At 38.7% G+C, this 24,816-nt stretch overlaps 1 protein-coding gene across 2 annotated transcripts in view; it reads right to left on the bottom strand.

Moving 5' to 3' along the window:
• LOC126272588 (meckelin) overlaps positions 1-24,816 on the bottom strand; it is a 221,861-nt gene that overhangs the window by 7,290 nt on the left and 189,755 nt on the right. The gene's annotated exons all lie outside the window — the stretch shown is intronic.

Genomic DNA, 24,816 nt, shown 5'->3' with positions numbered 1-24,816 from the left:
TAATACTCAGAGTATAGTTGTCGAATTTATTCATTGTAATTAAAGTATTAGACAGTCCATGTTCTATAAGAATAACTACATCTGCATTTTCCTCACTTAGTGCTTGCTGTAACAGTATGCACTTTTTGCTTAGGTATTGAATGTTTTGATGTAACACTTTGACACCTGTTTTGTTTTTTGTTTCTTCAGGACGTTCCTCCCGAAAAACTGCCTTTTCACAACTTTGTGATGTCTTAGGTGCAGAAGTGTGGACATTTTTCTGTTTAAATAGTTTACTACCCCCATCAGGATATATTAGTTTCTCTCGCTTATGATTTTGCAAATATCCATATACATTTTACTTAATGCTGCAGAGTCTAGTCTGTTCAAATGAAAACCATCCCTCCCTAGATATTTGTCGTTTAAAAATTTATTAGGATCGATGAATACTGCTCCAAGTCTGTTGCACTGCTCTCTCACACCACTGTTTATTTTGAAAATGTACTTTTCACTTACCGACCTCCTATTTACAATGCCACTAATTATTATTTTTGAGGATGGATAAGCACTTTTCGCTGAACGAATCAGGTTTCTGGCATCGTTGATAAGTTCTTCTTCACTGCTATTTCAAATAGGATTCGTCCCAACAAGGATGCAAATGCCTTTGTGATGCCTGGCTTCCACTCCATTGGTTCCCACATCCTGTTTTGCTGTCAAAATGTTTGTAATATGTTTACTGAGTTCGTAAGTTCTAGTTCCTGGATGAACATCGATTTCGTAGTCTGGTACTACTATATTTTTTAACAGTGAGTCGCCTATTATAAGATATTTTTTAGGTTGTATGTTTTCACTACATTTTTTTATCGCTTCAGTATCAACCTTGTTTTTCTTTTTACTATAATTTACTGTTTTCCATTTGTACTTCGAGACTGATTTCCCAACTAGTGCTTCATTTGTTGTCTTCTCGTCAGAAACACAGCCTACTATTTGTTTATTGTCGCAAACACACGGGTTTGGTTCTTGTTTTTTGCAGACACATGACTTTGATTCGGTTACTAGATTGGTACATATTTCCTTTAGAGCTGACACTTCTTTACTAAGTGTTTCAATGTTGCTCTGCAGTAGTTTTATAATTTCATCTTTTGAATTCACTGCACTTCATAATTCTGCCATCATGACTCCTGCTTGAGTAGCTCGGTTGGTAGAGTGCTTGCCCGTGGAAGGCAAAAATCTTGAGTTCAAGACTCAGTCTGGAACACAGTTATAATCTGCCAAGAAGTTTCATATCAGTGCACAACCTGCTGCGGAGTGAAAATTTCATTCTGGCAACAAGTCCCAGGCTGTGCCTAAGCCATGTCTCCGCAATATCCATTCTTGCAGGAGTGCTGGTCTCGCAAGTTTTGCAGGAGAACTTCTGTGAAGTTTGGAAGCTAGGAGATGAGGTACTGGTGGAAGTAAAGCTGTAAGGACGGGCTGTGAGTAATACCTGGGTAGCTCAATCAGTAAGAGTCCTTGCTCCCCAAAGGCAAAGGTCCCGATTTCAAGTGTTGGTCTGGTACACAGTTTTCATCTGCCAGGAATTTTTATGTTGATACATTAACTGACAGATTTACTTGTGATCATGCATGTTATTCGTGGAATTTCCTCCATCAGAAATTGGCAGTGATTGACTGGACAACAACTGCAAATGCAGATACAACACAACTGATATGACATTAAAGACACAGATACCCAACAACAAATAACAATGCCGTAATCTGGATGCTTGCACGTACTTCATCATATATAACACATCAACATGCAACAGCATACTGTGACTATTTATTATATACTAGCTGCAGTGCCTGGTGTTGTTTTGGATGTTTAATATCTGCCGCACAAAGAGACTGGGCTGTGCCTTGTTGATACTCATAGCTTAATTTTTCATTAATTTTCTTCGTTCTTTGATTTGAATGAAGAAATCTGAAGTAAAGCAGTCAGGTACTTTTCAAGATGTTTGGTAACAATATTCTCCTTTATGTAAAAAATGTATACCCTATGTCTGCCCAAATGTTCATTGAGGGATCATTTAGAAATTTGAACTAAATCAGCTTTATTACATACACATATGCTAAGGAAAATAAGGTGAAACTTCTTGATGTGTCAAATAGTGAAACCATTTTTTGTGTCCTACTTGATGCAAATATGTCTCCATTATGTTAATAAATTGTGAAGTTCCTATTAATAAATTACTTCCGAAAAAAAGAAAAAGAAAACAGAATCTGCAAATGCACTGCCATCACAGCTAAAGCTTAAGCCAATAGTTTCAACTGACTGATTACTCTAGCCCCTAAATCCCTGGATTTGAAGAATAGAGCAGTTTTCACATAAAACCCTATAAGCCATAGCCCAACCAATAATAACCATGGAGGAGGAATTTCATGTCTGTATGGGTAAATCAAGTTTAAAACATTCAAAAATACTATAGTTATTCTCAGATAATGTTACAAAAGTATCAAAAATATTAACAGTCTCCAATAAAGAAGCTAGGCCACTGCCTCACAAATGCTCAAAATAGATTATCAGTGACCAAAATTTCAAGTTGGAATTTAAGCCAAATTCTCAAATCTGTAACAACATATTGCTGATATAGCATGTATAAGTAATATACTAGTACGCGTAAGTAAAAAGAACTTCATTATGTGTATTTCGAACAGGAGTCCTACACGCATCTACAATTGTTGTGGTCTTCAGTCCGTAGACTGGTTTCATCCAATTCTCCATGCTAGTCCATCCTGTACAAGCCTCTTCATCTCCAAAGAACTACTGCAACCTACATCATTCTGAATATACTTACTGTAGTTAAGCTTCGGGCTCCTTCTACAATCTGCCCACTATCAAAGTCACAACTATTTGATGCCTCGGGATGTGTCCTAGTGACCATTTCTTATTTTAAATCAAGATGAGCCATAAATTTGTTTTTTTCCCCAATTAGGTTCAGTACTCTGTCATTAGTTATTTAGTCTACCCATTAAATTTTTAGCATTGTTTTGTAGCACCATATTTCAAAAGCTTCTGTTTTCTATAATATGCCCATTTCTTCAGTTATATCACACGAAACATTCATCAAGTATGCCAATTAAACCGTTTTATTTGCAATACATAAAATAAACTCATAGATATGGGATGAACACAATAACTAATTTCTGAAGAATAAAAATAAAAACTTTCTTGATTGAGTGAATATCCAGTAACCAGAGGTCCAAAAAGTAACACAGGTTGATTCCCTTTAAAGCATGTAGGAATAAATTCTGTAATACTGGCACTAAGTTCAGCACTTCCCAAGCTTAGGAGAGGGTAACAAAATAGAATACCAAGTTCTCTCCATTTGTCAGTCTCCTGTTGGGTCAGTCCCACTTTACAGTGACATCTAACAGTAAAAGAGTTGATTGCGGCATCGCATCATCCAGGTGAGGTCTCCCAAATGCAGCTGGTTGCATTGAAACTGTTGGTTTCCACCATAGCGCAGGCCTAAATATTATAGAATGTTTTGATTGTAGCAATGTGGATCAGATCATTCAAACTGAAAGTAAATCAGCACATCCTACTGTACTCTGCACCACACCATCATGTCTGCCAGTTCCACAATGCAGCCCGGCATCCACAGCATGTGACAACCTCACAGCTGACTACATTTGTACACCTGAAGATGAGAATATAATTTTCCTGAAACCGTTCATGGGAATAATAAAACAGGCTCTCAACTGAAGTGGATATTTTCAGCCTCAACATGCACCTCAATTGCAGATGTTTAGTAAACAAAATCCTATGCACTCACTGGAGCTTTCAAAGGTGTAGTATCAAGCACTGGAAATAACATAAAAAATTTAATTCTTGATGAACTACATGAATAGTGAAAGCATATTCCAGCTAGAACGTGAAGGTATGGGGCGAAATGAATAATTATCAGCAATTTTAAGAACTAGTGTAACACTTGCCATAGCAAAAATCAATTCAAATATAAACATTATTACTGAATTAACATAGTTACCATAAGAGAGAGGAAATATTAAAGACACTAGTAAAAATGAAATGCCCCAAAATTTGGTATGTAAATCAGCAAAATAGATTTTATTACCTGCCCTTGCATGACACTTCTTATGAACTGTATAGTAAAGACACTCTAATACACAAACTAGAAGTGTTTGAAAAGCTTTTGAGCAGATAGAGTGAGTGAACGAAAACTAGAAGAGATGGTCACAGAGGAAACACAAACAAGAGGTGTGGATGAGGCACAGAACTGGGAACTCTGAGTAAGATCTACAGTATGAAGAAAGCCATTTCAAAAATAGAAGATGATAGCCTACATAAGTAAATGCAGTCAAGCACAGAGCCAGACAGTGGACTGCTAGGTTTTGACATGAAGAATAGTGAGTGACAGGACAGAGAGAAACAATTCCAATTGCTGTCCACTCTGGAAGATAAGCAACAAGACTACATCAAATATGACCAATCGAGAAGGAGAAATAAGATGAGAAACAGAACAATTGAGAAAGAAGAAGGAGTAACATCTGGACAGTTTCTTATAAAAATCAAAGACATACTTCACAAATCATGGTGAGAGGCAGAAGAACAGAAGAAGCATAGTGAAAAAGCAACCAAGAGCCTGGGAGAGAGTGGGGACTGCGGTAGGGGGGCTGGAGAAAAACTAAACTGAGAAGTGCATGAAAGGCTGCAACATGTGACTCTGCAGGTTTATGTTGGACTGAAAAATTGCTCAATGAGGTTGAGAGTGACATATTGTTGGTTGGTTGGTTGGTGATGGCTGTAACACAGAAGAGAAAATTAAAAACATCCAGTTGAGGGAACTATCTATCTCTGTGAACATTGGGGCCCAATAGTGCCAGCTGAGATACTTGACATGGCCCATGAGCTTCGTTTCATTGTTTATCAGGGTGTATATGCAGACAATGAAAAAAAATTCCCAGATTTTTCACAGATTTCCCGGTTAAAAATACATTTTCTCCTGGGTGAAAATACACTCTTTCAGTGTTAAGTGGCAGTATACTTTCCCTCGGAACTGTAAAAGTTCTAAATCCTTTGAATGGCTATGGTTTTATACGCTGGCATAGAATTTCTCAGCGCTATAGAAAACAAAACTCAGGAAGGGGGAGAAACAGGTTTGGGAAAGATCTTTGATGTGTAACCACAAGTACACTGCATATTTTCATATTACCAAAGTATAAATGCGAATTCCACCAAACACCGCATGTTACTTTCCGAAGCATTGAAATCGAGGTTGCGATGTGCTTTTGTAAGCCACTCACAGCTCATGTCACGTGATCTCGCCACCTGATGACAGTGGATATTCAGAGCATAGGACACATTATGCAGTCAGCCAACAGGAACATCTCTGTTAAGTGGCATGAACACACAAATAGGAAAAGTTAATAATATACACAGTGTTGCTACAAGAAAAGCAAAGTTTTCACGTATAACATTAGTCTCTAAGATTTGTGGGGATGTAGAACCACTGGCTCACCCCGGAATAATATCACTACCCTATGGCACTGAAAACAACCGTATCTTTTCCAGATCAGTTCTCTGAAGTACATGCTCTATGCTACAGGCATTGTGTATAGGTTGCGAGAATAAAAGTACTCATAGTAAGTGACAGGAGAGCGAGTTATTATCTATCGGCATAATTACCATGCCCGCTCTCCACTGCCTATATATTAAGAAGCTCTAAGAGAAGCTAAGCTTTCACATGTAATGTTGATCTCTTTTGCACACGTTACACTTTAAGATACATCACACAAATGAAATCTTCTGCACTCGAAATACTTCTAAATAGCTTGTCCTCAAAGAATTGATTTTTAATGAGAGTCAAATGCTCTGTGATTCAAGAAATCAGTTTCAGCAGTTGTCAGAGAGTGCCATATAAAAGGTATTACCGTTCTTGCGCAGTTATGATGACGTAGGATGCCTGTATGTTCATAGGTGTAAGACATTTAAAGATCCTGCATTGTGTCATAACAGAAACAAGACCAGGGCTAGATGTCTTCTGAATAGATATTTTATTGAAGAGTGATAGATTCATAAATCTTTTATATCTGCACACATCTGTACATGCAAATCTACCACTAGCAACTGTTGGCAGAAATAAAACAACAAAGATACATACTATTTTTACTATTTGATATTAGATGAGGAATAAATTAATATTTCATTTCTCTGTTCATGAACTGCATCTCTTCCTCACTCCTGTACCTTCTAAAGAACCACACAGTGTGCAAGGAAGGCATAACAGACAGAACTGGAGCATCAGGCAACACAGGAAAAATTAGAACTAGCAATTAACTGCCTTTCTTCCAATGAACTCCTATGTAATCCTGATAAGACAAGGGAACTAATTCTGGGTTTGGCTACAGCTGTAGAAAGTAAATCAGTAAAACTGTTATGCATTCACACTGATTCAAAATTAAACTGGGGGAACGTATTAGCCATGTCTGCAAGAGAATTGCAAGAGTAAGCTGCCTTAAGTGGATGCTGACAGGTGCAGTCCCTGGTGAGTACCTGAAAGTTGCATATTTTGCCTGTTTCAACCACACATTTCCTACAACATGCTGCTACATCAATGAAATTCTGGAATTTAAAAATAAAGTAATCAGAATAATCAGCAAAGTTACACACAAGGAACACTGCTGTCCCCTCTTTATCAAGTTCCAGATATCAACTGTTGTTTCTGAGCAAGGTGGTACAGATTTTGGCACATTAGACTCACATTCTGGAGGACGACGGTTCAAACCCATCTCCAACCATTCAGATTTAGGTTTTCTGTGACTTCCCTAAAATCTCTTCAGGCAAATGCCGGGATGTTTCCTTTGAAAGGGCACAGCCGATTTCCTCCCCTATCCTTCCCTAATCCGAGCTTGTGCTCCATCTCTAATGACCTTGTTGAGGGGACATTAAACACTAATCTCCTCCTCCTCCTCCTCCTCCACAATTGTTGTTAATCTATACATATACATAGCACTGCTTTATGAAGCAATATAAATGAGTTCGACACTAGAGGGACTATACACCCTTACAATACCAGAGCCAAACTGAACCTTTATATACCGAGACACAGACTCACAAAGACTGCAGACTCAGACAAAATAATATCCTTAAATTTTTTTTTAATACACTTGCAATATCCACACGGACACTGCTCTATAATATTTTCAAAGTTAAGTTGTATGACTGGTTACCCAAACACCCACTTTACAAGACAGCCAAACTACTTGAAATAAACATGCTTGACATTAGTACTTAAGGATATTTTTATGAGATACGGAACTAAATTGTAAAAACTTCAGTGCAAAAATTATTCTTCATAGTATATTTCATGCGCGAACCTATTCCACTGAAAGTAGTCAATGGTGGATAAAATGAATAAACGCTCTTCCCTGTAGCACACCTGAAGTTACTTCTAGACCTGTCAATAACTCTCCATCCAAGATATTTTGAACTATGCATTGTGGTTAATTCATCTGACGATATACATTTGCAATCCATTTGGTTTGCATACAGGAGACATGTCAAAAATTTATAATACAGTTACAATGATTTTTTACACTAATAAGTAATAGCACTAAAATAAGGAATAACGCTATAAGGATATTTCTCGGAATATGTAACACATTGTATCCAGCTCAAATTTCCAGTGCCTCATATAGCTTTCTTTTAAGTGGACCTAAATTCATCTGTATTAACTTGTTCCCTTTTAATTTTCATTCCCATGTATTGAGGTCTCTGGGCATAAAGTTTGAGGTGGTGAGTAGAGAGCATAATATTTTGTTTCTAGTATCATGTGAATGAACAAAATGGTTTCCCTCAAATAACTCATGCCTGGTGTCCAAAAAGATAATAATATTTGCATTGCAAATGCAAAGCTGCTCAGTTTGTTTGATAGATATTCAATGTGTGCCTGACAGCTCCAATTTTTATCTACATTTAAACCTAAGAACTTGACCGAGTCAACGTCTTCTCTATCCTGGTTGTTGTGAACGATTTTAATCTGCTCACATTCTGTCAGTTTGGTTTTGAATTGCATCACATGAGTCTTAAATATGTTTAGATTGAACCCATTCAGCTGCAACCAAGTTTCTAAGGTACAGAGGGTACTGATCACAGATTTGGGATTTTTTTCTGTGTCCTGGTTTACAACTAAGACAGAAGTATCATCTGCGAACAGAACTGCTGAGGAGCTGATATTTGATGGTAAGTCATTAACATAGAAGAGAAATAGGACTGGGGCTAATATGGAGCCTTGGGGAACACCCTGTGATTTTTTTTTCCTAGTCACAAAAATAATTGGCACCATTTAAAGAGATGCTAATTCTCTGCTTTCTGTTTGAGAAGTAATATTTAAATCCTTGTAGAGCACTGCCACTAATGCTATACCTTTCAAGTTTGTAAATAAGCAATGCATGGATTATAGAATCAAATGCCTTTGTGAGCTCACAGAAAATTCCTGCCACCTTATTTCTCTTGTCTAGTGATGTACTCATTGCTTCAATGAAACTCTTCACTGTATCTATGGTGCTTATCCCCTGCTGAAAACCAAACTCATTGTTTAGACTAATGGAATATTTGGCAATGAAATTTTGGATTTGGGCAACAGCAAGTTTTTCAAATATTTTGGATATGACTGGGAGAATTGAGATAGGATGATAATTTGCCATAATTTCTCTTGATCCCTTCTTGAAGAGTGGTTTGACTTCAGCATATTTCAGTAACTCTGGGAAACAGCCGTCATCAAAACACTGACTCATTATTTGAGGTAGTGGGTTTGCAATTTTATTGTCCACCACTTTAATAACTTTGGTCTTTTTTTTATGAGTTTTCATTTAGGCCAAAGGGATTTACTCTGCTGTGATAATTTGTTACATCTACATCAGACTTTGCTACATTTATAAATAATTCATAACATTACTCTGATATTTGAGATGGACTTACAATAGTATTTCGTTTAATGTCGATTTTTGAAATTTCTTGGTTACAGGCTTTAATACTTACATTTAATGACTGACCACACCGCCTATGTCTTATTTTTATGGGTTAAAATTAGCCTCTTATTTGCCAATTGTTTTGCTGCCTTGATGGCTCTTTTAAATATGGATATATAGAGTCTGACATAAACAATGAAATCAATATCTTTATTATATTTTAATTCTCTGTGCAGTTACCTTTTCCTTACACTGGAACTTTTTTTGCCCTGGGTAATCCACTTTAATTTATTCATCATTTTATTGCAGCAGAGTCTAGGTGGAAATGTTTAATTAAAGACACCTAACAAGCTTATTTTGGAATGTCTCAAAGTTTTCACCACTCAAGTTACAATGACCAAAAAGCCATTTTTTTCTCTTTTAGCTTATTACTAAATATTAGTAAGTTTCTTTGCTTAAGTTCCTTCTCATAAGGGTTCTGAATGTGAAATGCTCCTGTTTGTCTAAGCAGCTTAATGAACGATGCACAATGACCTGAAATACCCAGAGCTACACAAAATTCATAGACGTACTTACTTAGAACACAGTCAATACAGATTACTAACTGGCCATTGTCTCTGGTATGTGATATCAATGTTAAAATCAGAAGCTATTACATTTTTCTTCTTCTTTTTCTCTACAAAGGTCTTCTAGCCTAATTTGAAGTTAAGATAAGAATAGCTCTGTTGTTGACCTCCCTGGGAGACTGTGTATTGAAATAATTATAACATTTGCTAGTGCATCCACTATTTCTACAAAACAATTTCTGGTCTCATAATTCATTTCACTATGTAGAAGCATACATGAGCCTCCATGTGACTGGTTTCTTCTGCAAAAGATACTTGCTAACCTGAAGTTCCTTATTTTGTTTAAAATTTTAATTGTGTCCTCAGAAAACGAATGCTCATTTAAACAACCAACTCTACCATTTGCACTTTCTGACAGTATAATTTCTATTTTGGAGATTTTATTGTTTGAAGCATCAGTGTTTAAACCATTTATATTCCAATGAATAACATATCTACTTTAACTATTCCCAGAATGAGATTTTCACTCTGCACCGGAGAGTGCACTGATATGAAAGTTCCTGGCAGATTTGAGTCTCGGTCCAGCACACAGTTTTATTCTGCCATGAAGTTTCATATCAGCACACACTACATCCACACTCCACAAGCCACCTGACTGTGTGTGGTGGAGAGTACCCTGAGTACCTCTATCGGTTCTCCCTTCTATTCCAGTCTTGTATTGTTCATGGAAAGAAGGATTGTCGGTATGCCTCTTTGTGGGCTCTAATCTCTCTTATTTTATCCTCATGGTCTCTTCACGAGATATACATAGGAGGGAGCAATATACTGCTCGACTCCTCGGTGAAGGTATGTTCTCGAAACATCAACAAAAGCCCGTACCGAGCTACTCAGCGACTCTCCTGCAGAGTCTTCCACTGGAGTTTATCTATCAACTCCGCAATGCTTTCGTGATTTCTAAATGATCCTCTAATGAAGCGCGCTGCTCTCCGTTGGATCTTCTCTATCTCTTCTATCAACCCTATCTGGTACGGATACCACACTGCTGAGCAGTGTTCAAGCAGCGGGTGAACAAGCATACTGTAACCTACTCCCTTTGTTTTTGGATTGCATTTCCTTGGGATTCTTCCAATGAATCTCAGTCTGGCATCTGCTTTACCGACGATCAACTTTATATGATCATTCTATTTTAAATTACTCCTAATGCGTACTCCCAGATAATTTATGGCATTAACTCCTTCCAGTTGCTGACCTGCTATATTGTGGCTAAATGATAAGGGATCTTTCTTTCTATGTATTTGCAGCACATTACACTTGTCTACACTGAGATTCAATTGGCGTTCCCTGCACCATGCGTCAAATTGCTGCAGATCCTCCTGCATTTCAGTACAATTTTCCATTGTTACAACCTCTCAATATACCACAGCATCATCCGCAAAAAGCCTCCGTGAACTTTTGATGTCATCCACCAGGTCATTTATGTATATTGTGAATAGCAACGGTCCTATGACACTCCCTTGCGGCACACCTGAATCACTCTTACTTCGGATGACTTCTCTCCATTGAGAATGACATGCTGCGTTCTGTTATCTAGGAACTCTTCAATCCAATCACACAATTGGCCTGATAGTCCATATGCTCTAACTTTGTTCATTAAACAACTGTGGGGAACTGTATCGAACGCCTTGCAGAAGTCAAGAAACACGGCCTCTACCTGTGAACCCGTGTCTATGGCCCTCTGAGTCTCGTGGATGAATAGCGCGAGCTGGGTTTCACACGACTGTCTTTTTTGAAACCCATGCTGATTCCTACAGAGTAGATTTCTAGTCTCCAGAAAAGTCATTACACTCGAACACAATATGTGTTCCAAAATTCTACAACTGATCGACGTTCGAGATATAGGTCTATAGTTCTGCACATCTGTTCGACGTCCCTTCTTGAAAACGGGTATGACCTGTGCCCTTTTCCAATCCTTTGGAACGCTACGCTCTTCTAGTGACCTACAGTACACCGCTGCGAGAAGGGGGGCAAGTTCCTTCGCGTACTCTGTGTAAAATCGAACTGGTATCCCATCAGGTCCAGCGGCCTTTCCTCTTTTGAGCGATTTTAATTGTTTCTCTATCCCCGTGTCATCTATTTCGATATCTACCATTTTGCCATCTGTGAGACAATCTAGAGAAGGAACTACAGTGCAGTCTTCCTCTGTCAAACACCTTTGGAAAAAGACATTTAGTATTTCGGCCTTTAGTCTGTCATTCTCTGTTTCAGTACCATTTTGGTCACAGTGTGTCTGGACATTTTGTTTTGATCCACCTACCGCTTTGACATAAGACCACTGCAGTGTGAAAATCTCATTCTGGAAACATCCCCCAGGCTGTGGCTAAGCCATGTCTCCGCAATATCCTTTTTTTCAGGAGTGCTAGTTCTGCAAGGTTCGCAGGAAAGCTTCTGTAAAGTTTGGCAGAAGTACAGCTGTGAGGACGGGGCATGAGTCGTGCTTGGTTAGCTTAGATGGTAGAGCACTTGCCCGCGAAAGGCAAAGGTCCCGAGTTCGTTCTCGGTGCGGCACACTTTCACTATTGCTTACGGGCTTCAGCACATTTCTAGCCAGATAATAGTTTGGTTTTGTCTTTCTTAATGCTACACAAGTTTTTTCACCCTATTTACTACTTCTCAGTATCCCTTGTATTTTATGATCTGGCAAGTATCTATGAACATCTTAATTAATATTTTTGAGCCCAAAATGTTCAGACGTAGACCATCTTTGGCAAGACATGTTGCACTTAGAAATTTGTTGGGATCAATGAAACTGAATCCTACTTTATTGCACTGCTTTTTAATCTTGCCGTTTATCCTCTGCACATAGCTGTCACTCACCAGTCTCCTGCACATAATGCCACAGATTTTTATTCTGGAATTCGTGTAGAGGCTTCTGGCCATTCGAATAAGGTTCCTGGTGTGGTTTACAATTTCTCCTTCACTGTTGTTTCAAAGGGAATTTGTTCCCACATGGATAAAAACACCTTTTGGATTTATGTTACCCTTGTCTGCTGCACTCTCGCTTGAGTTTAAGACATTGTTTAGAAGTTTATGCAACTGATATGTCTCCATTCATGGTCAAACATAGATTTTGGAATTTGGAACAACTATGTTTTTCAACAATGAGTAACCTAAAATAAAGAATTCACTTTCTATGTCCTCACCACCAAGAAATCATCAATCTAGTCACAAATTTCACTTAATACGTCATATGTTCATACTTTTGAGAATATGTGTATGTGTGGTGCTGAGTCAAATGCCTTTCAGAAGTCAAGAAACACAGCATCTACCAGACTGTCTTGATCCATAGCTTTCAGGATATCATGTGAGAAAAGCAGGAGTTTGGTTTCACATGACTGATGTTTTCGGAATCCATACTGGCTGGCTCAAAGGGGGTCATTCTGACCAGGATACCTCAGAATACATTTGGATGTTACGGATATTGGATGGTAGTTTTGTGTATCACTTCTTCTGCCCTATTTGTAAAGACATATGACCCGTGCGTTTTCCATCCACTGGGCACAGTTTTTTGTTCCAGCGATCTTCAGTATATTATGGTTAAAAGAGGGGCTCACTCAGCCACAAACTTGCTACAGAATCTGATACAGTTCCATCAGGCCCTGGAGCTTTGTTTAATTTCAACAATTTTACTGGTTCTGAACAAATGTGTTATAGCGAATTGAATTGGGGAAAAAAAGAAATTTCAACACAACTGGATTAAAAGAAAGGATGGGTTGATAGAACACATCCCGAGGCATCAATGAATAGTTAATTTTGTACTGGAGGGATTTGTTGGCAGTAAAAATTGTAGAGGGAAACCAAAGCTTCGTTACAGTAAGCAGTTTCAAGTGGATGTGAGTTGCAGTAGTTAGTTTCACGTCCCATGGATTATTTTCCAGAATAATCATAATGTTGTGGAACAATTCATTTTACATGTACATCACGAATTATTTTTTAAACACAGCAACATGTTGAACATTTATAATTTTTTTTAATATACAGATGTGAGTTAGTAATCCTACCCACCACCTTTGACACATTTCAATAATAGAAATTTTTCTATGGAACAGAAGGAGTTCTCAAAGAGAAAATTTTTCAGTTTGTTTTCAAATTTTACTTTGCTGTCTGTCAGTCACTTTATATCACATGGTAAAAGAGATAAACAGATGCAGGGTTGAATACTCCTTTTGTGAAGCAATAGGCAGAAAGCCCAACACCTTAAAGAGATATCTAAAAGATAATCATCAGTAAACACCACACACTATTCTTGCAACACATTTTGAGCAATGGAGACTTCCTTTCTTAAAGATGAATTTCCCCCGAAAATTATTCCGTATGACATTACTGAAAGATAATATGCAAAATATATCAACTTACTCAATTTGCAATGGTTCTAAGTGCAAATGTGGCTGAACTAAGTTGTTTAGAAGTTCCAAAATGTATGGGAGGGATTTGTTGGCAGTAAAAATTGTAGAGGGAAACCAAAGCTTCGTTACAGTAAGCAGTTTCACGTGGATGTGAGTTGCAGTAGTTAGTTTCACGTCCCATGGATTATTTTCCAGAATAATCATAATGTTGTGGAACAATTCATTTTACATGTACATCACGAATTATTTTTTAAACACAGCAACATGTTGAACATTTATAATTTTTTTTAATATACAGATGTGAGTTAGTAATCCTACCCACCACCTTTGACACATTTCAATAATAGAAATTTTTCTATGGAACAGAAGGAGTTCTCAAAGAGAAAATTTTTCAGTTTGTTTTCAAATTTTACTTTGCTGTCTGTCAGTCACTTTATATCACATGGTAAAAGAGATAAACAGATGCAGGGTTGAATACTCCTTTTGTGAAGCAATAGGCAGAAAGCCCAACACCTTAAAGAGATATCTAAAAGATAATCACCAGTAAACACCACACACTATTCTTGCAACACATTTTGAGCAATGGAGAATTCCTTTCTTAAAGATGAATTTCCCCCAAAAATTATTCCGTATGACATTACTGAAAGATAATATGCAAAATATATCAACTTACTCAATTTGCAATGGTTCTAAGTGCAAATGTGGCTGAACTAAGTTGTTTAGAAGTTCCAAAATGTATTTTTTCCTGTTTAAATTCTCATCAATATGGACATGTAACAATTCTGAAGTTTCTGCCCTACTTATTGTTTCCTCTTTGTGTGTTACACTTATCATTGGAGAACTGATTAAGTTGTGTCTTTTTTAAATTGAGGAAGTCAATAATACTTTTAAGGACACTGTCTACCATTTCTCCCATTTCTGTATGTATGCTTGAATTGATTACACACTGGCATCATCTGCAAAATGATGTCAGCAGTGAAAATAGGTCAGTTGTTATTGACATCTCACCTGTTGCCTTCCTTAAATAGGGGTTTGAAAATGGCATATTTTGATCTCTCTGGAAAAATGCCTTGAGTCACTCGCATGGCAGCTGAAACCAAACTGCGAGCAACAGTAACAGAGCATGACGGGAGTGGCAACTGGTTGGGGGTAAGGAGGAGGCTGGGGTGGGGAGGTATAGCAGGGTAGGGGCGGGGCAGTGAAGTGCACCTGGGGAGTGTGCAAGGACAAGGACAAGGACAAGGAGTAGCTTGATGCAGTCAGGAGGTTAGACAGAGGGCAGATGGGAGGTTATACAGAGGGCAGGGGTGAGGTAGGGGTGGGGGGGGGGGGGGGGGGGCAGGAAAGGAGAGAAGTGAAAAGACTGGGTGTGTTAGTGGAATGAGGGCTGTGTAGGGCTGAAATGGGAACAAAGAAGGGGCTGGAAGGGTGAGAAAAATGACTCAATGAAAATGGAAAATGAGTCATTTTTCTCATCCATCCAGCCCATTCCCTGTTCCTATTCCACCAACGCACCCAATCTTTTTACTTCTCTCCTTTCCTTCTCTTCTTTCTGCTACCCCCCCCCCCCCCCCCCCCCTGCCATCCGTCTAACCTAGCTGCCCTACCCTCTCTCCACCTTGTCCTTGCACACTCCCCAGCTGCACTTTACTGTCCCCCCACCCCTACCCTGCTATCCTCCTTCTCCTCCTTACCCCCACCCATTTGCCACACTCATCATGTACTGCTGTTGCTGCTCGCAGTGTGACTTCAGGTGCCAGAGGCTGCAATTTTGTGTGTGTGTGTGTGTGTGTGTGTGTGTGTGTGTGTGTGTGTGTGTGTGTGTGTGTGTCATTTATTTTTCACAAAGGTCTTATTGGCCGAAAGCTTATACTGTGACAGTCTTTTTTGTTGCGTGTAGCATCTCCACTATATGGTGGGGAGCATAATATTGTTATACTCCATCTTGGGTTTTCATATACAATCGGACATATTATATGGGAACAAGCCTTTGGTACACTATTGGAAACACCATTAAAATGATATGAGCTTTTATTGTTGAGAGAATATGTAATTTTTTTAATTATTGATTATTGAATTTTATGAGACGCTTTTTCAACAAACTTCTGTGATTTTTCTCTTGAACTGTTTGCCTCTATACTTCCTACATATTTGAGAAATAATTCTCAAATATATTTGTTAACTGTGACTCATTATTTACAGCCCTTCCATTCGCTTCAATAGTGAAGTTATACAGCTCTGTGACTGGTTGTCTCATCTCTTGTTTCACTATAGATTAAGGCTGTTGTCGAAATTACTGATTTCTGACATTATACAGTCACCCAGAGCCCTGGGCACGGGAGAGTTAATGAACAGTAAGTCTCCCTTGATTCAGGGCTCTGGATGAATTTTCCAAACTCTATCCCTGTTCGTAAACCTCATCAGTCCTTTTCTTTCACCCCTCTTCCTTTCCCTCCAATCCTCCAGCCAGAAGAAGGAGCCACTGGCTGACGGTTTGCAAACTGCTCTACTTTTTATATACATGTTCTCGCACCACCACACAGTGAGAATATTTTTTTTTTTTTATCTATCCGTAACATTATATCTTCAAAAGTTGATTATTTTCACTGATAGATAGCATAGTAAAGAATACCTATATACAGTTCAAAATTTCACAGTGGGAAGCCATAAACAGTTACAATGAAAAGTTAACTACTTTTCAGTATTGATTCACCAGCACATGATGATCATGACAAAATCTACTTGATATTTTTGAATTTGTGTTCTGGCTTAATACAAGTAACATTGTGGTGCTCATATAGGCACAGAACATCTATCTTGTAAGAGCTCTCTGAACTTTCCAAACAGACAAGAAGCTCTACCACCTTACTTTTCTGTGCATTCTTAAGTATTTTGCAGGAGTCTTCTGTTATTTGGACTTCTTTCAGAACAGGGTGCCCGAATTCTGATTCTAACATTAATAAAAAAATCTCTCTGACACCAGTAACAACAAGGATTTCCCTTGATGTGATAGTGGGCCCCCCTGAGTAAGAAGCACAGCTAACTTATCTTTCCTTCTCCTATTCACATGTAGGCTGTGTCTAGTGTGTCTCCATCTCTCAGCTGTAGCAACAGCCACTCACTCATATGAGATTTAATTTCAGCCAGCAGCGACCAGACAAACCCAGTGTTAAGTTAAAACTGACACTTTAGAACAAACCTCACATTTGTGTGTGTAGTTGATATTACCATGTCATCCAGGTCACCCCTAATACTACACTTCCTGTCCTTAGCCAGCCTGCTCCCTGCTCCATCTACTACAATAACCTGATCCTCTTTGCCAAAATCTTTGCACAAACTCCCTACATGTGTTGTCATCTATCTAAGGCTAGCACTTGGCCTCACAATAGTAGTGACTTGGTACACTGCTCCTCATTTGGGCTGCACCATCTGGCCTACAACCCTCCCATGGCTACTACCTAGCAGCAAGACTCTTTTCTTGCTACCCTCTTTTGGTAGAAGCCTGCTGTCTATTGCTGTGACCTACAGCTGGATGAGGCTCTTCCCCTTCTGCTCCAGGTATCAAGCCAAATTTATTCAATACTGCAAACTCAAATGCAAATGAATAAGTTGATGAGCTGTTCCCATTTTGCCCATTGCTTGTTACCTTTACGCAGTTCCTACAATCATTTTCCCTCTTCAACTTATTGGGTTCAAATCTTGTATGTTCTTATTCAGCCTGAAGGGCAAAAATTTTTGCCTCCTTTTCAGTGGTTCTCCTGTCTTTCTTGCAGAGCGCACGGTTCTAAGGGAGAGCTTTAAGTTCTCGATACACTTCCCCACTACAGTCAACCAAGTGGAATTATAGCCCACATTCTACACGTACCACTTGCTCTTTGACTACCCAATGGCAACATCAGCACTTATCACACATTGCAACACAAATTACATGCTTAAAAATAGAATTAAATCACTTAATATTATAAAAAGGATAGATTGCTACTCACCATATAGTGCAGATATTGAGTCACAGACAGGCACAACAAAAACACTGCTAAGTAAGCTTTCGGCCAAAAGGCCTGCTTCTTGATTTTCTATTGTTCAATTAAATCACTTAAGACACTATGAATTTTCGTTATTTATGAGCCACAAAAATTAGTCCTACAGGTTACAGCTTCATGTATACAATATTACGGAAAATAGTTAATTAATTCTCCTTACAACAAGTTATGCACAAACGAAGAAATGGAGAGCTGTATCAAATCAGTCTTCAGACAGAAGACCACAATAATAACAACACAAGAAGCAGGGAACATATTGTTTCATTCCTAGCATACATATCTTCATCTTACACCAAAAGTGTAATTGTTATGCATACACCTTAATCCATGATGTTTTACAACATATTCCATATAAGGAAACACAGCAGTAAGTAACAAGGCTATCAGACCCATTTTTAAACCAAACGAGCATTTGCTATGGCACAAGCTACTGATCAGCAGCTGCAAGAGGATAGGGTTGTTTCGGAAGTGAACCATATCCCACAGTTTCATGCATACACTTCCTAGCTAGACAATTGAGAACAAAAAGGGTGCTGTGCATCATATCCACAACCAGCACCATGCAACAAGCAAATAGTACAACTTTGTCCAATCCCATAGTATCAGCTAAAATAGTATACCCTACCCCCTCACCACACACTCTCCAACACCTAACTCTATGTTATGAAATTCCATCTAATTACTGATCATAAACATGTAAGTAGTTATTTTTGCCTTGGGTGTGTATCACAGTGCCTAAAGTGTTGGATCCTTTTTCTTTAGTGCATACACCCAACAGATTCATAAGAAATAAATTTCATAACACGCTATTTTCACAGTTATTGGTGGATCCTGACCAGGACTTCAACAAAGATGGTACAGTATACTTCTAACTATATAAGGATATTAGTTAATTGATAGCGCATTTCCAAAAATGGAACAATCACAAAATTCACAGAGTGTGCTCCTCTGCTCACATGGTAAATTCCCAGTGACCCTGTAATATGAATTCTCTTGCACAAAACATGTCCTACAAATGGCAAAAGGGAACTGATGATAAATGTCAAAGCAGACTAACAGTGAATGACCATTCTCCTGTCCAGATGACTGCAGGTTTGCTACCACTTTTGCATAAAGGGCACACAGTGATAACATGCACAAAAAACAGTAGCTCACTTACATGTGTACTGTCCAGAAAAATGGTACACACTTGTCAAGTATGTGTGGAAAATCATGTACCACCACAATCAGTGGTTACTCAATGACATGGAATCATGGAAATGACTCCATATTGTTGGAAAAAGTTAATTATTTCCACTTACAACGAGTTATTCAGAGATGAAGAAATGAAGAGTTGCAGCAAACCAGCCTTCAGACAGAAGACCACATCAATCATTCCTATACTAAATTTACCTAGTTTTTATGCATTATCAAACAATCCCTATGTCATGAATTCGAATACAACAGCACAAGCTGCTGCAAAAGCCTTTCCATTTTTTCCCTAACAGGAGAAAACAGTCCTCAAATCAAAGCAGTTCAAGAAATTCTGCTACCTAAAAAGAGTAGCTCACATATCATCAGTCTCATTCAATCCACAAAGATACAGAGGAGCTGAATACCTTGTTCCGACTTTCAAATAACAAATTCAGAGATTTTAGCTGAAACATCACCTACTGAATTGACTTTCACCCTTTTCCTAAGCATGTAGTGGATCATAACACCCAAAGGGAAGATTCTAGTGAAAGTCACTAGCAATCCCAAAAAAATCACCCTGAAATCAACATCACATCCTACCGTTCAATTCTGCCATAGCAGTGTACACCAGGGCCTTCAGGACGCACCTGTGATGGACATCAGACACAGCAGTGGCCACTCATGGTGTCCAATGTATTCAGTTTTGCATGCAACAGAGCTGACTTTCTTCCAGTCTGCATCACCATATTGGGAGGGACTTGCGGCCTCTGTTAGGCTCACACCACTGCAACAGGTTCCACTGATTAGGTTTCCCACCATCATTGAAGACAATATAGAGCTACCACTTATGCCAAATGGCCAGAAAACCAAGTCACCCCCAAACACATTGTCACCTCTGAAGGCTTGGCAAAACAGATGCTGCCACTAAGCCACACGTCAGTCCAGATGGTAGCTTGGTAGAGTCTAGATCTCAGAAGCATCTCAGTGCTTTGAGCCCTGTGTGTTAACATCTCTCTCTCTCTCTCTCTCTCTCTCTCTCTCTCTCTCTCTCTCTCTCCTCTTTTGTTTTTTTTAAAAAAAAGAAAGGTGGGGAGAGGGGAATGTATATGACTGGATAGCGATAGAAGAGGCAGAGCAAAGAAAATTCTAATCAATGAACAAAAGATGGCACAGCCCTTCAGTTGGACTTCATTAGTGGATGCTCATAATAATCTTATTGTGCTTTCTATTTATGACTGTTTACAATACCAATCGAATGCCTACCAACACTGATGATTCCAGAGCACTCTTGCCAGCACTTTGGAACTTTAACAGTTATTGCATTTGTGTCTTGTGCTGCAAATGGAGTGTGTTCCATAAATAACTGGTTACACAGTTACAAAAGATAAAGCCAGTAAATGTTACAACAAAATCAAATAATTTGGGAGATGGCTAAAGTTGCTAGTGAAGTTAGGCAGAAGGAGTACGTTCTGCAGTGTGAAGACAGATAAGTAATAACGAGAAACGTGTTGATGCTGCTGAAAGGGCAACAGAAGAAGAGGATATTAAGACAAAAATATTGTTAGAATCCCAGAGGTTTATGCAAATGCAAAAGCAAATAGATTCTGTAACACTATGGTAGAACCATTACTAATCAACTGAGGAGGAAATATATTAGTAACAAATCACAGTGAATCAGTTGAAGTGGAAGACAATGTGTGTCTATGAAAACTCCTGAAGGAATGCATCTCAATCAGTATACAGAACTCATGAATATTTATCATGTGCTACATTACTATGAAGTTGAAGTTATAAGATGGAATATGCAGAAACACAAAGTGCTGATAAGTTACAAACTGCGTGAGAAATCATGTCTTGAACAAGATAAATAGCACAAGCAAACTGAAATATAAGTTTCACTGCTGAATGAACATGAGAATGATAGAACTGAATTTATGGAATCCTAAAACTTGGAGAATAGATATTTAAACTATTTGCTACCAGAAGGAAGTGCATCACCAGTTCTTATAAGAAAAACCCCTGGAAAAGAACAGTAAAATTTTCTACAACATGCTATGCACAACTCTGGAACAGTAATAAAACTAATGAATCCAGTGGGTCAAAGCACAAAGTAAGGACAGATCAGTGAAAAAGAGATTATGAAAATGGGGTCTGCGCAAATTGCATGACACAGACTCATCAAGAAAATCTCAGTAGCAAAGAAGGACAAAGAGAACGTGGTATAAAATGAAACATGGGCACAATTACACACGTAACCATGACAATAAACAATGAAACAATAATTTCACATGCAGTAAACATCAGGTATCACTGACATCCCAAAATCATATCAACCACGCAAAGAACATACAAATGCAAAAAAGAAACACTGTGAGAAAAAAAATGACAGGGGAGAAGAAGACTATGAGGAAGACAAGGGAAACAGAGTGAAGATGAGTGTAAATAATGTACAAAGGTTGAAACTTTAATAGTGGCAATTATTTATTTATGACTTATAAAAAACAGATACATGTTTCAAGTTTTACTGTCCTTCTGAGTAGCCACCAGCACTGTGTGTATAGCCTGTTGATAGAAATGTGGACGTTGTAAGATGTCCTTAGCAGTGCTCGTCATGTTGATAATTTGAGTGGAGTGGTCTATTTCCCAACAAATCTCTGTAACAATTCTGAAGCAATAACAATGAAGTGCTTCCTTCATCTTATGGATAAAACTTAAGTCAAAGGGGTTAATTCCAGGGAGTGTAGTGGGTGGTACAGCACTTACCAGACCCACTGATTGAACAAACCACTCACAACTTGTGCAATATGCATCCGAGCATTGTCCAGCAAAATGATGAGCAGGTCCTGCAGAAAGTGTTGCCACTTCTTTCTTTAAGCTGGTTGCAGGCTGTGTTCCAAAAATGAACTGCTTAGAGAGAGAACCGGCAACACTTTCTGCAGGACCTGCCCAACATTTTGCAGGACAATGCTCAGGTGTATATGGTACAGGATGTAACTGATTTGCTCAGTCAATGGGACTGGGAAGTGCTGTACCACCCAGCGGAGTCCCTGCACTTAAGCCCTTGTGACTTCAAATTCATTACTACGATTAAGGGAGCACTTCATGGCATTCGCTTCAAAATTGTTACAGAGATTCATAGGCCAATAGACCGCTCCACTCAAACTATCAATACAACTGGGACTGCTGAGGGTATCCTACAACTTCCACATCCCTGGAAATGAGTTATACACAATGATAGTGACTACTTTGAAGAAGAGTAAAACATTGAAACATGTGTCCATTTTGTACAAGTTGTAAACAAATAGTTGGCACTACTAAAGTTACAACCCTCATGCATAGTAGATAGCAAAAACCATCGTATAGATGTCTGTCTGGGCATCATCCTGGTAGAGGTGATATGCCACTATCTTCTTCTGACCTCTGAACAGACATACCCAGCAACTTGCAGGTGAATCTAAAATTTAACACGGACTCCAAACCATGGCGCAACCCACCATTTTTCTCATCAACAAATGTTAACATAGGTGCAAGAATTGATAAGTGGCAGATAAAACTCCTAGGACTGAACCAATATTGAACCAAAGCTCTTTAAATACATATCTACATCTGCAGTCCACCATATGGCATGCGACAGAAGGTACCTCGTACTACTACCAGTCATTTCCTTTCCTGTTCCAGTTACAAATAGGATGAGGGAAAAATAACTAACTATATGTCTATGTTGGAGCCCTAATTCCTTGTGTCTTATATTTGTGGTCCTTATACATAATGTATGTTGGAGGCAACAGAACGTTCCTGCAGTCATCTTCAAATGCTGGTTCACTAATTTTTTTTCTCAATAGAGTTCCTCAAAAAGGAAGTTACCTTCCCTTCAGGGATTCTCATTTGAGTTGCTAAAGCATCTCTGTAATACTGGTGTGTTGTCTGAACCTAGTGGTAACAAACATAGCAGCTCACCTCTGAATTACTTCGATGTGTTCCTTTAACAGAGCCCGGGATTGTCATTTGAGTTGCTAAAGCATCTCTGTAATACTGGTGTGTTGTCTGAACCTAGTGGTAACAAACATAGCAGCTCACCTCTGAATTACTTCGATGTGTTCCTTTAACAGAGCCCGGTATGGGTCGCAAACACTCAAGCTGTACTCAAGAATAGGTTGAACTGGCATTCTATATATGGTCTCCTTTACAGATGAACCACTCTTCCCTAGAATTCTCCCAATAATCAGAAGTCAACCATTTGCCCTTCCTACTACAATCCTAACATTCTCGTTCCAGTTCATATTGCTTTGCAATGTTATGCCAAGATATTTAAATGATGTGACCGTGTCAAGCAGGACACTAATAATGCTGTATCTGAACATTATGGATATGTTTTTCCTACTCATCTGCGCTAACGTACATTTTTACACATTTAGAGCTAGCTGCCTTTCATCACGTTAACTAGAAATTTTGTCTAAGTCATCTTGTATCCTCCTACAGTCACTCATCAATGACACTTTACCATACACTACAGCATCATCAGCAAAAAACACTGATTGCTGCCCACCCTGACCACCAAACCATTTATAGAGAATAACAAGTCCTACCACACTTCCCTGGGGCACTTCTGACAATACCCTTTCTCTGATGAACATTCGCTGCCGAGGACACATATTGGGTTCTATAACTAAAGAAGTCTTTGTGTCACTCACATGTCTTTGATCTTATGCCCTATGATTGTACCGCCTTTAACAGCCTGAAATGGGGCACAGCGTGAAACACTTTCTGGAAATGTGGAAGTGTGGAATCTGCCTGTTGCCTTTCATCCACAATCTGAAGTATATCATGTCAGGATAGGACATCCTGAGTTTTCCATGAGTAATGTGTTCTAAAACCATGCTGATTCGTGGACATAAGATTCTCATTCTCAAGAATATTTACTGTATTTGAACTGACAACACATTCAAGAATTCTGTAGCAAACCAATGTTACGGATACTGGTATGTAATTTTGCCTGTCTGTTCTTTCGCTCTTCTTATACACAGGAGTCACCTGAGCTTTTTACCAGTTGCTTGGGACATTGTGAGGGCGAGAGATTCATGACAAATGTAAGCTAAGTAGTCTCTGAAAAACTTAATTGGGATTCCATCCAGACCTGGTGACTTATTTGTACTCAACTCATTCAGTTGTTTCTCCTGTGACAGGGATCCTTATTACTGTCGTCCATATGGGAGTCTGTTTGATAGTCAAACAACGGTGTGTTTGTACGATTCTCCTGTGTGAACAATTTCTTGAACATGAAACTTAAAACTTTGGCTGTAGTTTTGCTACCTTCAAATGCTACAGCAGACTGTTCAACAAGTGACTGGCTGGAAGCCTTAGACCAACTTAGTGATTTTACATAGAAACAGAATTTCCTCCCGTTCTCTGTCAGATATTTTGCTAAGGTATGACCATGGTGGTAGTTGTGTTTTGTGCATAGATCTTTTCCAGGTTGCACAAATCTCTAATAACCTTTGCCTGTCATCATTTGTAAGTTCTGTTTTTAACTGAGAGTGCAACAGCCTCTGCTTCCTCAACAGTTTCTGAATCTCATTACTGAATCGTGGTGGATCTTTTTCACACTCAATCCACTTACTAGGCACAGTACACAGTCAGCTACTTTACAATGAGTCAAAGCAGATAATAGTGACTGTATTTATGA

Source organism: Schistocerca gregaria, chromosome 5, assembly GCF_023897955.1.
Source record: "Schistocerca gregaria isolate iqSchGreg1 chromosome 5, iqSchGreg1.2, whole genome shotgun sequence".
Taxonomy (NCBI): domain Eukaryota; kingdom Metazoa; phylum Arthropoda; class Insecta; order Orthoptera; family Acrididae; genus Schistocerca; species Schistocerca gregaria.
Note: the sequence above shows the minus strand (reverse complement) of the source record. Positions and strands in the feature narration are given on the sequence as shown.